Source organism: Mixophyes fleayi, chromosome 6 (genome assembly GCF_038048845.1).
Source record: "Mixophyes fleayi isolate aMixFle1 chromosome 6, aMixFle1.hap1, whole genome shotgun sequence".
Taxonomy (NCBI): domain Eukaryota; kingdom Metazoa; phylum Chordata; class Amphibia; order Anura; family Limnodynastidae; genus Mixophyes; species Mixophyes fleayi.
The window spans coordinates 117218989-117234175 of record NC_134407.1 but is presented as its reverse complement, the minus strand read 5'-3'; the positions used below and the strand labels follow the sequence as shown (position 1 = coordinate 117234175).

The 15187-nt window shown below is 39.9% G+C and overlaps 1 protein-coding gene and 2 long non-coding RNA genes across 5 annotated transcripts in view; 2 read left to right on the top strand and 1 right to left on the bottom strand.

The window, feature by feature from the left end:
* Window positions 1-15187, bottom strand: part of RASSF4 (Ras association domain family member 4) — a 261966-nt gene that overhangs the window by 162196 nt on the left and 84583 nt on the right. The window lies entirely within an intron of this gene.
* The window catches only part of LOC142161498 (uncharacterized), a 31743-nt gene that overhangs the window by 4782 nt on the left and 11774 nt on the right, over window positions 1-15187 (top strand). The window lies entirely within an intron of this gene.
* On the top strand, window positions 4042-12187 carry LOC142160369 (uncharacterized). The gene is made up of 3 exons (XR_012693185.1): window positions 4042-5428; window positions 9596-11599; window positions 11989-12187. It is a non-coding gene; the product is annotated as an uncharacterized LOC142160369 (long non-coding RNA).

Here is a 15187-nt window from a genome sequence, read left to right as displayed (position 1 = left end):
AATAATATAACAGCTTATCTGTATAATGGCTCCTCAGTCATCCCAAAATGTAACCTCTAACCATGTCTCCTTCGACCGCAAAAATAGGATGTAAATTGAGTATGTTCTAATAATAATCACAGCCGCATCACCATTCTCGACCGCTTTAGGACCTGTTTTAGGTTCTCCAGTTTGGCTTGGATCTGGTATTTCTCCTTCACAGCCAAATCTTACACTTTGGAGACTATGGTGAGGGTTTCTCGTGAGTCATGAATCATTGTGAGTCGAGCACAAGTATTGCCTGCTTATCAGACCTGCTGCTGGTGCCTCTGTCTGTCTGGATATAAATGGACACAGCAAATTGCACCTGGCCCTGTGTGTCAGCAGCTTAACCTACAGTGCAAGTTCAGAAATGATCTCCACTGTCTACCACCATCTTTTCAGCACAGAACATACAACCAGGTCCATCTCCTAGAGGAGAAAACTCGCTCCTTTAAATTCAATGTCACTTCGGTATCTCCAGATACAGTGCGGTGGAGCTTTCTAGAAGATGAATTAAAAGATGTTGTTCAAGACAAGACTCATCTAAGCCTTCAGTATGCCAGTCTATCTCACAGGGCCTTGCTGTATGATCAGGTGAAGTTGGACGATGAGCAACGTCGAGAAACTCTTACCATAGTCACCAAAGAGTGAGAGAATAACACATAGCCTATATACATAATATATATATATATATATATATATATATATACATATATATATATATATATATATATACATATATATATATATATATATATATATATATATATATATATATACATATATATATATATATATATATATATATATATATATATATATATATATAAATATATATATTAGAGATGCTCACTGACCCCCGTGTTTTGGTTTTGGATCTGGATTACCATCGTGTTTTGGTTTTGGTTTTGCAAAACCGCCATTGCGTAATTTGGTTTTGGTTTTGTTTTGCTATTTTGTTGGAAAATAAAAATTTTTGGGCATAAAGTAACCAAATTTAGTGCTCCACCTGTTTCTTGGATAAGTAAGGTAATTCTAAAGCTAATAAATTAGGAAGAAAAGAGTTTAATCCTTGGTAGGCCGTCCTTAATTCTGCACATGAACCTGATTGTCTTCCTCTCCATCTAAGCCAATTGGCAATGCAATGCAGCCATCGTCTTTGGGTGTATATTACACCCTACACTTCTAGTTAAACATCTAAAGAAATGGACAAAAGCAGCCTGCATAGACTGTAGAACTAGAAAATCGAATATACAAAGAAATGGACAAAGGCAGTTTGGTATCTGTCTGCATCAGCCCCCCCCCCCCCCCCATCCACTTGTAGTAAAATAGAAAAAAAGCAGCCTGCATAGACTATAGAACTAGATTATACAAAGAAATGGACAAAGGCAGTTTGGTATCTGTCTGCATCATAATCATCAACATCCTCATTAGCGCCCTCGTCGCCTACACAAATCTCCCCCTCATCCTCTTATAATTCCAAAGTGGCATCCTCAATTTGTGTATCACCAGCTACACTCAGGCTGTTTGTGCACACATGAGCAGAACTGATGAAAGGGCCCCTCATTATGGGTACACTAACAGAATGCTCACGATTAGACATCCTACTGTTGGATGGACTCTCCACAAGGATTGGTGTTATTTCTGATTCAGAGCAAACATTATCCTCTAATGCCTTACTGTTATCTTGCAGCTCGGCTTTGATGTGTAACAGTAGTTGTGCACCACTTGTAGGCTCGGTAACATTTTTGGATCTGCCACTAATAGAGAAAGGCGAAGGCCTCATTCTCTCTTTGCCACTGCGTTTGTAGAATGGCATGTTGGCAATTTTTATTTTATCGGCACTTAACTTTTCCTCAGTTACACTTCTTTTCAACACGGTAAATTTTTTTTGGTGTGTGTTTTTTTGGACTGATTGCAAAAGACTGTGTAGTTTTACATCGCCTTTACCAGGTGACGTACAGGGAACACTACCATCAGGACTGGTGACAGAACCTGGTTGCTCATTCTGCTCATATGTGGACTGCTTTGAATCCATTATGAGACCAAAGCACTTGTAGCGCTATAAATTGTTTTAGATACTGCTGACAAACAGGACTTTTGACAGCCAGACATATTAATGCAAAAGAATGGGGGACACCCCAAAAGCACTTGGGAGTGCTAAATATTATATTTTTAGTCTGCTGAAAAATAGTACTTTTGACAGCCAGAAATATTGATGCAAAAGAATGGGGGACACCCCAAAAGCACTTGGGAGTGCTAAATATTATTTTTGGAGACTGCTGAAAAATAGTACTTTTGACAGCCAAAAATATTAATGCAAAAGAATGGGGACACCCAAAAGCACTTGGGAGTGCTAAATATTATTTTTTGAGACTGTGTCACGGGCACTAGGAGTTTTGCCCAGGATTCACCAGTTGATAGTCAATAACAAGTATGCATACCGCTGCTGAGTAGAGAAGCTTGTCCAACGAGGATATGCAGGCAAGGCAGGAGAGCTGAGAGACTGTAGCGGGTATGGGAACCGCAGGTGAGCAGAGTAGGTAATCCAGCAGACAGCTGAAGACACGAGCAGGTCACAGGAGTCAGTAGCGGGTATGGGAACCACCGATGAGCAGAGCAGGTAATCCAGCAGACAGCTGAAGACACGAGCAGGACACAGGAGTCAGTAGCGGGTATGGGAACCGCCGATGAGCAGAGCAGGTAATCCAGCAGACAGCTGAAGACACAAGCAGGACACAGGAGTCAGTAGCGGGTATGGGAACCGCCGATGAGCAGAGCAGGTAATCCAGCAGGAGACTGAAGATACGAGCAGGACACAGGAGACACCTTCAGAGACTCACAGGGAATGAGACTCAAGATCAGGCAACGATACCATGGCCACATGTGCCTTAAATAGGGAGAGGTGATTGATCCACCAATTAGGTTAAAAGCAAGGTCATAAGAGTTCATGGATGCTGCGCATGCGCAGTTCATCAAGATGGCGGACGGCCGCGGCTCAGGACAGGCGCCGGCAGGAAGGAGAGAGAACCACGCACCAGCGCAGAGGCACTCACGGTCCGGTGAGTGACAGACTACTGACAAATAGGACTTTTAACAGCAAGAAATATTAATGCAAAAGAATGGGGGACACCCCAAAGCACTTGTAGTGCCAAATATTGAAAAAAAAAAGACTCCTCTATCCTCCTCTCTTCTCTATCAATTGTTATCAGAATTGTAATCAGAATTGTTAGCAGAATTGTATTCTCTGTCCCTGCTCTAATCAGCCTGTGACTACACCCTGCTCTCTCCCTTTGTCAAATGGTGATGGATTGCTGTGGAGGCAGGTATTTATAATTTTCAAATATCGCAAGAACCGAGCCCCGAGATCCGACGACGTCACAATGACGTTCGGCCTCGATTTGGAATCCGAGCGAGCCTGCTTGGCTCGGTACTCGGATAGGCAAAGTTCGGGTGGGTTTGGTTCTTGGGGAACCGAGCCCGTCCATCTCTAATATATATATATATATATATATATATATATATATATATATATATATATATATATATATATATATATGTGTGTATATACAGTCAAGTCCATAAATATTGGGACATCGACACAATTATCATATTTTGGGCTCTATATACACCACCACAATGGATTGAAATGAAACTAACAATGTGTGCTTTAACTGCAGACTTTTAGCTTTAATTTGAGGGTGTTTACATCCAGATCAGGGGCCTGATTCATTAAGGATCTTAAATGAAGAGGTATCTTATTTCAGTCTCCTGGACAAAACCTTGTTACAATGCAAGGGGTGCAAACTAGTTTTCTGTTTTGCACATAAGTTAAATACTGACTGTTTTTCATATAGCACACAATTATCAACTTTAAATTTCAGTGTACAAATAAGCTATCAAGTACTTGTGTGCTATATGAAAAAACAGTCAGTATTTAACTTATGTGCAAAACAGAAAACTAGTTTGCACCCCTTGCATTGTAACATGGTTTTCTCCAGGAGACTGAAATAAGATACCTCTTCATTTAAGATCCTTAATGAATCAGGCCCCAGGTGAACAGTGTAGGAACGGTTTCTATATGTGCCTCCCACTTTTTAATGGACCAAAAGTAATGGGACAATCGTTTCAAAAGCTATTTCATGGACATGTGTGGGCTATTCCCTCGTTATTTCATTATCAATTAAGCAGGTAAAAGGTCTGGAGTTGATTCTAGGTGTGACATTTGCATTTGGAATCGGTTGCTGTCGACTCTCAATATAAGATCCAAAGAGCTGTCACTATCAGTGAAGCAAGCCATCATTAGGCTGAAAAATCAAAACAAACCCATCAGAGAGATAGCAAAAACAACTGTTTGGAACAATCTTAAAAAGGAAGAACGCAGAGAGCTCAGCAACACCAAAAGACCTGGAAGACCATGAAAAACAACTGTGGTGGATGACAGAAGAATTTTTTCCCTGGTGAAGAAAAACCCCTTCACAACATTTGGCCAAATCAGGAGCACTCTCCAGGAGGTAGGTGTATATGTGTCAAAGTCAACAATCAAGAGAAGACTTCACAAGAGTGAATATCGAGGGTTCACCACAAGATGTAAACCATTTGTGAGCCACAAAAACAGGAAGACCAGATTAGAGTTTGGCAAACAACATCTAAAAAAGCCATTAAAGTTCTGGAACAACATCCTATGGACAGATGAGACAAAGATCAACTTGTACCAGAGTGATGGGAAGAGAAGAGTATGGAGAAGGAAAGGAACTGCTCATGATCCAAAACATACCACCTCATCAGTGAAGCATGGTGGTGGTAGTGTCATGGCGTGGGCATGTATGGCTGCCAATGGAACTGGTTCCCTTGCATTTATTGATGATGTGACTGCTGACAAAAGCAGCAGGATGAATTCTGAAGTGTTTCGGGCAATATTATCTGCTCATATTCAGTCAAATGCTTCAGAACTCATTGGACGGCACTTCACAGTGCAGATGGACAATGACTCGAAGCATACTACAAAAGCAACCAAAGAGTTTTTTAAGGCTAACAAGTGGAATGTTATGCAATGGCCAAGTCAATCACCTGACCTGAATCCGATTGAGCATGCATTTCACTTGATGAAGATAAAACTGAAGGGAAAATGCCCCAAGAACAAGCAGGAACTGAAGACATTTGCAGTAGAGGCCTGGCACAGCATCACCAGGGATGAAACCCAGCGTCTGATGATGTCTATGCGTTCCAGACTTCAGGCTGTAATTGACTGCAAAGAATTTGCAACAAAGTATTAAAAAGTGAAAGTTTGATGTAGGATTGTTTAGTTTGTCCCATTATTTTTGGTCCCTTAAAAAGTGGGATGCACATATAGAAACCGTTGTACTTCCTACACTGTTCACCTGATTTGGATGTAAATACCCTCAAAGTAAAGCTGAAAGTCTGCAGTTAAAGCACATTTTGTTAGTTTCATTTCAAATTCATTGTGGTGGTGTATAGAGCCCAAAATATGAGAATTGCGTCGATGTCCCGATATTTATGGACTTGACTGTATATATATATGCATATATATATATATATATATATATATATATATATATATATATATATGTATGTATATATATATATATATATATATATATATATATATACATACACACACATATGTATATATATATATATATATATACACACATATGTATATATATATATATATATATACACACATATACACACATGACAAAAGGGGATTTTAGAGTTACAAAAGGTTTGTCATTCTAAAACTGTAATTACCGTTTCCACTGCTTTAACATGTCAGCAGGGCACTATAACTGTACAGGCATGAAATATATACAGACATTTTGGGTTGTAAATCATCTGAAAATATTTATTATTTATGAGGTTGAGGAGTAATGATGACCAGGTCTTAAGTTTTATATCAGCATTTTGTAGTAAAGTAGTTAAGTTCAAAGAGATTAAGGGCTAGATTTACTAAACTGCAGGTTTGAAAAAGTGGGGATGTTGCCTATAGCAACCAATAAGATTCTAGCTTTCATTCATTTAGTGCTTTCTACAAAATGACAGCTAGAATCTGATTGGTTGCTATAGGCAACATCTCCACTTTTTCAAACCCGCAGCTTAGTAACTCTAACCCTAAGTCAGTTATCTCTATTTAATTAATCACCCATGTGAATTAAGGGATTTGTCCTCTAACAGCAGGGCAACTACCCAACTTACTGTAGTGGTAATAGAAATTATTTAGACCAGTTTACGGTTAGTGCATAATATTAACGAAATCTTGGATCAATTCCAGCAAGGCTGCCAAAACAAGACCTGAGTAATCTATGCCAAAATATTGTAAGCATTCATAGAAACTTTTTAGGCTATGTGTTATTCTCTGTATGTAATTTGCATGTGACCCCTTTGTCTTCTTCCAGCCTGTTTTTGATCATATGATTGTTACTACAGAGTTACTGACTTCTCGTGTATACTTTGTGTACATCCGAGGCAGTCAGGTGATCTACATCATTGAAGGCATGTTCTCTCCCTAACCTGATGATTTCAGCTAAAGGTTCCAACCCATTCAGCCATCAAATGTTGGTGATAGCGTTTCCAAATTAGCCTCTCTGCCTACCAAACCTCTGGCTCTGACTACTGGCTTTGGAAATCAGTGACTTCTGGCGCTATTGGCTTTGGATAGCAATGTGTAGTACTGTGTATACTGAATCTTGCTAGTTGGGCTGTATAATAGCTGTCACACTTGCATACCAGTTTACTGTGTCATTCATCATCTGTGTCAGTGACTTATCTATACTGTGTCATATATTATTTGCACCAGTGACTTTCCATGGTTTACCATACGGTCAGTAGCCTACAGAATTATCATCATTGTTCCAGATTATATTATTTTGCCTTGCCAGTTTGCATCCCTGCTCAGTTCCTATCCTGCTTTTGTGATATCTACATTGATTCTCAGTACATATTGAACTACTTCCAACAAATCTACTCTTTAGTTCACAACTGTCTCATATCTCCTGCTTGCAGCAACCTAACTCTATGGGTCTCAGGAATCCCCTACACTGCAGCAGACTAAATAAGATTTCCCATTGGCTCACAAGACCACTTTTCAAGATAAAATGTACAGGAGATATCCAAAATGATCCTTTTTCTACAGTTATGGTGAAACGTTTTGAGAATGGTACAAATATTTTTCACTAAGTCTGCTGCTTCAGTTTCTATAATAGCAATTTGCATATACTCTAGAATGTCATGAAGAGCGATCAGATGAATTGCAATTAATTTCAATGTCCCTCTTTGCCAGGACAATGAACTTTATCCTAAAAGCAACATTTCCACTGCATTTCAGCCCTGCCACAAAAGGACCAGCTGACGTCAGGTCAGTGATTCTCTCATTAACAGAAGTGAGTGTTGACAAGGACAAGGCTGGTGTTCACTCTGTCATGCTGATTGAGTAAGAATAATAGACTGGAAGCTTTAAAAGGAAGGTGGTGCTTGAAATCATTGTTCGTCCTCTGTTAACCATAGTTATCTGAAAGGAAACACGTGTAGTCATCATTGCTTGCACAAAACGGGCTTCACAGGCAAGGCTATTGCTGCTAGTAAGATTGCACCTAAATCAACCATTTATCGGATCATCAAAGAACTTCAAAGAGAGAAGTTCAATAGTTGTGAAGAAGGCTTCAGGGCGCCCAAGAACGTTCAGCAAGCGCCAGAACCATCTAAAGTTGATTCAGCTATGGAATCGGGGCACCACCAGTGCAGAGCTTGTTCAGGTTTGGCAGCAGGCAAACCTGAACAGGCATCTGCCCGCACAGTGAGGCGAAAACTTTTGGAGGATGGCCTAGTGTCAAAAAGGCCAGCAAAGAAGCCACTTCTCTCCAGGAAAAACATCAGGGACAGAGTGATATTCTGCAACAGGTACAGTGATTGGATTGCTGAGGACTGGGGTAAAGTCATTTTTCTGATGAATCCCCTTTCAGATTATTTGGGGCATGTGGAAAAACGCTTGCCTGGAGAAGGAAAGGTGAGTGCTACCATCAGTCCTGTGTCATGCCAACAGTAAAGCATCCTGAGACAATTCATGTGTGGGGTTGCTTCTCAGCTAAGGGAGTGGGCTCACTCACAATATTGCCTAAGAACACAGCCATGAATAAAAAATGGTACCAAAACATCCTCCAAGAGCAACTTCTCCCAACCGTCCAAGAACAGTTTGGTGACGAATAGTGCCTTTTCCAGCATGATGGAGCACCTTGCCATAAAGCAAAAGTGATAACTAAGTGGCTAATCATCGAAGTTTTGGGTCCATGGCCAGGAAACTCTCCAGACCTTAATCCCATTGAGAACTTGTAGCTAATCCTCAAGAGGCGGGTGGACAAACAAAAACCCACAAATTCTGACAAACTCCAAACATTGATTAGGCGAGTATGAGCGGCCATCAGTCAGTATGTGGCCCAGAAGTTGATTGACAACGTGCTAGGGCGAATTGCAGACGTCTACACTGAAGCAGCAAACTTTGTGAAAACCAATATTTGAGTCATTCTCAAACTTTTGGCCATGACTGTAGCTAGATGGTTAGTGTATAAAAGGGCTTATACCATTATGCACAAGAACAATTCCATTCTACTGAGTGAAAGGCTGTTTAAAGTTTATGGCTTTAGCCTTATGCAATTTAAATCTAGTTTGACTGGATTAATGAGGGAAAGCATTACTTTATTATAGTCTTGTAGTTTTGGCAAGAATATTGTTAATAACATGTTTTTATTGTTACCAAAGCAAAGTTACAGATCTTACAATCTTTCCATATAATCTAACCAGAATGGATAACATGTACAAAGGACTTGAATGTACACATTATCGGTGTAAACATCGCAGTGATTCTTATAAACTCACATTAAACATGAGCTTCCAACAAAAAACATGGTCCTGCCCAAGTGTCCAAAGATAAACGATGATTAATTGAAAATGATGCTGCACAGAGTATCTCCCCCTCAACAGAAAATAAGAGGGTCTTGAGCAATGATTTGCAACTCATACCATCATCATCATCATCATTTATTTATATAGTGCCAACAAATTCCATAGCACTTTACAATTGGGAACAAACAGTAGTAAAACAATAGTGGGTAATACATACAGACAGGGAGGTAAGAGGGCCCTGCTTGCAAGCTTACAATCTATGAGACAATGGGAGTTTCATACACAAGGATAAATGCTACCATGAGCTTGTGTGTAAACATCTGTGGATCTGGATTTTAGCTTTTCTGTTAAGTGTATTACTATAACTTTACTACATCTCAAACATTTTCTAGCATGATCTCTAGCAAATCTATTTTGAAAACACATAATTTTTCATGAAATAGTGTGATAGAAAGTGCCTCAGAATGGATCCACCCCTGTATGATGGTCTCCCTCCTAGATGCATTTTCTGTCAGTAACAATCTCCTCATTTTCTGAGTAGTCTTGGCATAGAATACCCAGGCATGAAGTGTCCATATTTTATCAGGTCTTCCACTCAGTGGTAGCTTTAACAGCAAAGCTGACAACCTCGACAGCACATACCATGACATCATGAGAGTGACTGCTTCAAAACCCAACTTGAAAGAATTGCGATGGCTTCAAAACCCGACTTGAAAGGGTTTCGATAAATAAAGATGCCGGGCGCCTGAAGTGACGTCGCTTTTAAGCCCGACTGTGTTGTTGTTGCTGTTAAGGTGGTAATTTAAAGAGCCCACGGCTGTACAATGTGTTTTACAAAGTCGGGTTTTGAAGCAGTCATTGTCATGATGTCATGGTATGTGCTGTCGGGGTTGTCAGCATTGCTTACATGTACCAAACCCCTTCCACCTCATATCTTCTCAATCTGAGCCAAAAGCTCCTCATTCTGGATCTTCCCCAGAGGCAGTGGAACATGTCCAGTTCAGCAGAATTACATTTCTATAAGAAACGAACATAGCGGAGAAAAACAGTCTTGATAAAGACCCTAGTTCTTGGGGTCGAAGTGCGTTAGAGGTGGCAGTAACTCTCAGGAAACAGTTCTGTGGGCAGTGGTGAGAGGACTTTGATCGGGAATGTTTTTCCTGTTTGCTCATTTTCTCTACATGCCTTTATGTATTGATTTCTGGTACGAGTTTATTTCTTAGTGATGTTTTCAGTCACTTAAGTTGTGTGTTTTTATATGTTTTATATGCAATTTTATTAAATAATAAGCATTTACTATTGAGGTAAGGCACAAGGTTTTTTCTCTACATTCTTCTTTTACCACATGGAATTTATGTATGGAGGAGAGAAAGTGCTACTAATAAGTTAATGAGAAAAAGCATATTTTCAAGGATATTTAAAGAAGGCATGTTGTCACATGGATGGCTGTAAGCATATACCCTATAGGGGATAAGTTGGAATGAACATCACCTGGTGTGCCTCTATTGATATATAGCTTCAACATGGAGTAAAGTGGAGGATTTTTCATGGTGGTGGACTTATTCTCATTTGAGTTTTCAAAAGAACATATTGTACTATGTTGTTTATATTATCTCTGTTCATGTGAACCCTGAGAAGGGCATGTGAGCTCCATCATGTGAAAGAAAATTATGTCCAAATTTAGGAATCTGCGAATGTGTTTAAACTAAGGGGAGCTTAAGTGTATGTATCAATTTTTAGCTATCTAGAATTACATTTCTGACATCTGTGAGAGATAGTCTATGACTCCAATGAGGAGATATGTAACCTTACTGACCATGTTGAGAAACATCTCCATATACATTCTTGCCAATAATAGAATTATTATGTTAATGCTTCTAGGAAAGGATCTATTGATTGGATTGGGAAGTATGAAAACCACTGAGCCATACGTGACGACATCTTGCTGTGGTCCTGTTTGTTTCATGCAAAATCTAAGTGCATGGTTATAGCCTTGTGTTTAGGGGGACAATTCAGGTGTAATAGCATGTCTGATAAATTATGTTAATCTTGCTCTGAGAAGGGCCATAGGATCCCAATGATATAATGCTGAGCCTAAAAGAAGGCAAAGGGAAAGGAGTTAAGAAAACTACCTTTCTCAACCACCGGGCAAAAATATCTGACCGTCCAGCTGATCTATCTATCAAATACCTGATTAAACTGATGTCTCGTTCCTTCCATGCCAAGAAAGGTTATATTGGCAAGCCATCTTGAATGTCAGGATTCTGCATCGAAGTCAAACGAATTGATTTGTGGGCATTAAGCTGCATTTTATGCCTCTAAATATGCCAGAGTTTACGGGTATTCCAAAGGATGGGGGGATACCTTTTATGTGTTGTGAGATCTCATGGTCAAATGAAATGAAATTAGTAATTGTGAGGAAGCTCCTTTCTAAGTAAGTGCTGACAAAGCTTTCAGACTCTTACAGCCAGTCTCTCAAATAGTGTAATATTGCTGCCTATAACACATAACGTTGGAAAGGTTAATACAACTATTAGACTTTGGTTGTTGCATTTTTGAGTAAAATAATTTGCGGATATTTGTTAATCCAGATAAAGTTTCTAAAAATAGAGTTGATTAGATAAGTATATGCCTTTGTGAGGATAAGGGGCAGGGACTGGAGGTAATACATTAGTTTAAGTAAATAATTTCAGAGAGATTAGCTCTGGCCAAATAAGATAAAATAACCCACCCCCAAGCTCACTAGATAAATGAGCAATTAGCTATATTCATGTGGTACAGATTAGCCAGGTTTTTGGGAAACTCAATCCCCAAGTAAAGGATACTGCTTTATACCCACTTAAATGAGATATCTCTGCTCTATGAAGGGTGGATAGTTCTTGCATTTAGAAGCAAGGCTGTCAACTTTTCCATATTTAGTAAAAGACCCAAGTTTTTACCATATTCTTTGACTATATACATCAGTGGTTGTAATGAGTGAGAAGGGTGGATAAGTACATAAGGCCAAGTCTTTAATAAAATCCAAACTAAATAATATGTTAAAAGAAATAGGCTCTGGGGAGGATGTCAATAATGCTGCTATGCATGCATGTTTACTTTTCACCATGTGTCAATCCCTACAAAGCCCAACTGTTGTTCAAACAGGAGATTCAGAAGTATTGACTGCAACTCTAATTGGGGAGTAACTGGGAAGTTACCGTACACTCCCAAGCCAGCCCCATTTTGCAACAGGATCTTGGAGGACTATGCTTTTGTCTCTGTCGAAGTCAGCGAATTGGATAAAGTCATTCCAATTAAAGTCGAGCAAACTTGGTTGTCTTTGTCTGAAAAGATGCGTATGGTACGCTACGACGTACATGGGCACGCTACGGCGTGAAAGGGCGTACGCATCCACTACACGTGGCAGCAACAGTAATTGGTCTTTTACCATACATTCGCACAAACACGCATACTTATAAAATAGTACACATTAATGGTAGTTGCAACACATAGTCAGTTATGTCGAAATATAGTAGTATTTATAGGTTATATTAAAGTTACATGCATATTAGTGAAATATACGGAACAGGTTGAAGGAATCATATCATGAGTGGTATCATAATAAACCTCTTTACATTTCCTACTGTTTGGTTCACTCTGCGAAGGAATCGCAGAGTGCATACACAAGTTATGAATGATAGGGAATTATGAACTACTTAAGACTAAGGAATCTTGGCGGGAAAAGCCGAGCATACCCCCTGGAGAGGTGACCCTCTCCTTTGGATTCCTTAGGATGAACTAGCCAATGATTGACAACCCCTTGGACCTTCCTGAGCCCTGGACCAATAGATGCAAGCTATACCATCTTCATTGTATTACTGTATTTCATTGTGTATATAAGCAGCAGCTTCACATCCAGTGTTCAGACATCTTGTCCCCAGACTTCAGGATTGAATGACTGCACTGGAGTAGTATTTACTATTACTTCGCTTGAGCATATTATTCTACTTATTGCGAATAAATCTTTGTGTGTTGGAAACACAAATCGAGGTTCGACAATCATTATTGGTTAGCGACAATACGCACATAACAATTTGGGAGCTCGTGAGCTTTGTAGGTTTCTATGCCGATGATACGCAAGACCAACGGATTTCGGTTCCGCAACAAAGGGTGGAGACGCGTCATATACGGGTAAGAACGCATTGTGTTCAAAACCTGAATTTTACTCCGTGTTGTGAAACCGAATGTCCGTTTTGCATTATCTAGGGCACGCTAACTAGAACCTAGGGACAAAAGAGAAAACTGTTTCTTTTTTCTGTCATTGTGCGTTTTAACTGTATTGCATTGCTTAGCGTATGTGTATTTCCTGCTGTGCGTACGCGAACTTCCGGTAGATTTGCCACGTGGTTAAACAATCGTCTTGATAGTTATTATATCTGCATAATATAATTACTTGTGAAAACCTCTGGGATATTATTACTATTGTTGGGAATTCTTTTATTTTCTGCGCAGAAAAGGTGTATGTCATGTGATTTGTTGACTTTAAATACACTAAGGTTTTATCTATTGTAAAATAGAGTGTCAGTTGCTGTTTGACAAGGCAGGTGCCCAACTGGTGTACGGTACACAAGGCAGGTATACCGGGGGGCGGAAACTGAATAAGTTTTCGCGACGTGCACCCAAGGGTAATCGTATCGCTTACAGACTAGCTTTAAGCATTGCGATTGCACCGCACGGCAAGGAAAGCCGTGATTGCGACTTGGGGGTAACGGGGAGGAATTACGTTAGTAAGGCTGGTAATTGACTTTACTGGATGCTGCCAAACTTAATAAACTCGACAGATTTTGTTGGAGAGTCAGGGGTGATCAGGAAGCTGATAACCCTTTAGTCCGCATTGGAAGCGAGTGGACGCGGCTTGTAGCAAATACGTCCACAGGCCGGTAAAATATCTCTAGCGGTAGTGTTGAAAATTAGTGGCTGAATATTCTGTTATTTCTGGAACCCTATTTTGTGGCAGGATATTGTGATATTTCTGGGACCCTATTGTTCAATATGGGTGCTAAGCAAACACTAGAGAAGGCCAAGGTACTGCCTAAGGAAGGTCGTATTGGTTCAGCGAGATTTCTCATGTGTAAGAAATATGGTGCATACGCAACTGGGTATTGCGACATGTGAGTCAAGATGACCAAAGGTTGTGATAGGCCTTTCCAAACAATAGGGAGTTTTAATGCAGAGGTACTAAATACTGTAAAAGATAAAGTATGGTTGATTAACTCAACGAAAGTGAGGAATAAACATAATGATTGTTTAAAATTGTGGCAAATGGAAGGTAACACGTGGCAGAGCAGCGAATGCAAAGCGGAAGTAGGCGTGGCTAAAAGCGCGCGCACAACGGAAGTAACCATTGAGAAGCGTGGCAAACTCAGCGCAAGCGCGCCCCCGCCACCTTATGTGGCGGGAGCGGTAAGTACAGCCGGTATTAAAACTGAAAAAAGAAAAATTGCTAAGTTGTATCCTGTTTTAAGCCAGTTTAAATCAAGTGTATCTGAAGATGAAGATGAACCCACTGTGATTTCGGCCATTGCCCATGCTGTTAGTGTACTAGAGGCTCAGCGCAAGTATGAGAAAATGGCTGAGATAGGTGAGAGTAGCGTGATCACTAGGAGTGAAAGCGTTCTAAATCTTGAACCAGCAAATCCTGTAGTGTCCCCTGAAGTCAGTGAACCAGAGGGTGCGTACCCAGTCCGCACAATATCAGTTCCCAATGGGAAACTGGACAAGGGTGGTGTAGTTCCTTTAAGAAATGTTACAATGCATTGTCCCTGGACTAGATCAGAATTACGTTCCATTATGACTGAATTCCCAGATCCTAGAAAGGAGTTAGCTAAATGTCAGAAATTTGTTAAAGACTTAGGAAATGCCCACGAACCAACCAATAAAGATTGGCGTGTAGTGTTGAGGGCTTGTCTTCCTCCCAATACTAACATACAAAAATTTATTGAAGATTGTTTGTTGGAGGAAGATGACACCTTGACTGATGAGATTAACCAAAAAAATATAGAAAGAATTGTCAAACACTTAGCCATATATTTTCCAGTAGTGGTAAATTGGAGTAAGATTTTCACCATAAAACAAAAAGACAGTGAAACTGCAGCGGATTATTTTGGTAGAGCTCTTGCATCAATGACACAGTTTACGGGGGTATCAGATATAAAGGAGAACCCACATCATAGGGAAGTAGCGGTAACAGTACTGATGGATGGTTTAAAGG